The following is a 1489-nucleotide window of genomic DNA, read 5'->3' as shown; positions in this document are numbered from 1 at the left end:
CAAAAAAAAAAAAAAAAAAAAAAAAAAAAAAAGTATGATCAGTTCTTGGCGGGCATGGTGGCTCATGCCTGTAGTCCAGTACATTGGGAGACCGAGGTGGGGAGATCACGAGGTCAGAAGATTAAGACCATCGTGGATAACACGGTGAAACCCCGTCTCTACTAAAAATACAAAAACTTAGCTGGATATGGTGGTGCGAACCTGTAGTTCCAGCTACTTGGGAGGCTGAGGAAGGAGAATTGCTTGAATGCAGGAGGCAGAAGTCACAGTGAGCTGAGATAACGCCACTGCACTCCAGCCTGGGCAACAGAGCAAAACTCCATCTCAAAAAAACAAAAAAAAGGATGCTCAGTTCTCTAGGTGTTTAATTTCCAACTCAGGCCAGCCTGTCCACTATACAAATTCAGTATCGAAAAAAAATGAAGTAATCTTAAAATTTAAACCTGACACGGAAGAATTACTGTCTCCTATAACCAGGCACTTTATATACATCATTTTTTTTAATACTTCCAATAGTCTTTTGAGCCAGAGATTATCCTCATTTTTATATTAAAAAAATGTGCCTCATGTAGCTAAATAATACATACATAGTCAGAGAGCCAATGTGTGTCAAACACAGGATTTAAGCCTAGGTCTGTATGATTTCAAGGCCAGTTGTGGTGGCTCACACCTGTAATCCCAGCACTTTGGGAGGCCAAGGCAGGTGGATCACAAAGTCAGGAGTTCAAGACCAGCCTGACCAAAATGGTGAAACCCTGTTTCTACCAAAAATACAAAAATCAGCCAAGTGCAGTGGCACGTGCCTATAATCCCAGCTACTAAGGAGGCTGAGGCAGGAGATTTGCTTGAACCTGGGAGGCGGAGGCTGCAGTGAACTGAGATTGTGCCACTGTACTCCAGCCTGGGCCACAGAGCAAGACTCTATCTCAAAAAAACAAAAAACAAGACAAAACAAAACAAAAACCAGAAACAAACTTGAATTATTTAGTACACTAGTGATTTCAACTAGGCTTTGGAATTACTAGTCAGATTTCCAAAAGGAAATTTGGAAAGTATATATAAAGTTACTGATCAAAAAAAAATTTTTTTTGCCTGTTAGGATATTACTATCAATTCTTAGCATTTTAAAAAAGTATATATTTTAATATCAATGAAGAAAAGAAGTTAAGAGAGGGAGAAATGGGCTTGGTGTAGTAGTCCATTTCTGTAATCTCAACACTTTGGGAGGCCAAGGAGGGAGGATCACTTAGGCCCAGGATTTCAAGACCAGGCAGGGCAACATAGGGAGACTATTTTTTTTTTAATTAGCTGGGTGTGGTATCACACGCCTGAGGCTGAGGTGGGAAGACAGCTTGAGCCTGGGAGGTTGAGGCTGTAGCAAGCAGTGACTGCACCACTGCACTCAGGCTTGGGCAACAGAGTGAGTTCTGTCTTAAAATATACATATATATATATATATATATATATATATATATATATATATATATAT

The 1489-nt window shown here is 39.9% G+C and overlaps 1 protein-coding gene and 1 long non-coding RNA gene across 6 annotated transcripts in view; both read right to left on the bottom strand.

Annotated features, from left to right (window-relative positions):
• The window catches only part of LOC116529895, a 17687-nt gene extending 16987 nt beyond the window's left edge, over positions 1-700 (bottom strand). Inside the window, exon 1 of the long non-coding RNA XR_004259729.1 lies at positions 671-700. This is a non-coding gene — a long non-coding RNA (uncharacterized LOC116529895). The remainder of the gene's footprint in view (positions 1-670) is intronic.
• Positions 1-1489, bottom strand: part of PKN2 (protein kinase N2) — a 155971-nt gene that overhangs the window by 136426 nt on the left and 18056 nt on the right. The gene's annotated exons all lie outside the window — the stretch shown is intronic.

Source organism: Sapajus apella, unplaced genomic scaffold, assembly GCF_009761245.1.
Source record: "Sapajus apella isolate SASKATOON/1434 unplaced genomic scaffold, GSC_monkey_1.0 scaffold64, whole genome shotgun sequence".
Lineage (NCBI taxonomy): Eukaryota > Metazoa > Chordata > Mammalia > Primates > Cebidae > Sapajus > Sapajus apella.
The sequence above is the reverse complement of the archived record's forward strand: the minus strand, read 5'-3'. Positions and strand labels throughout refer to the sequence as shown.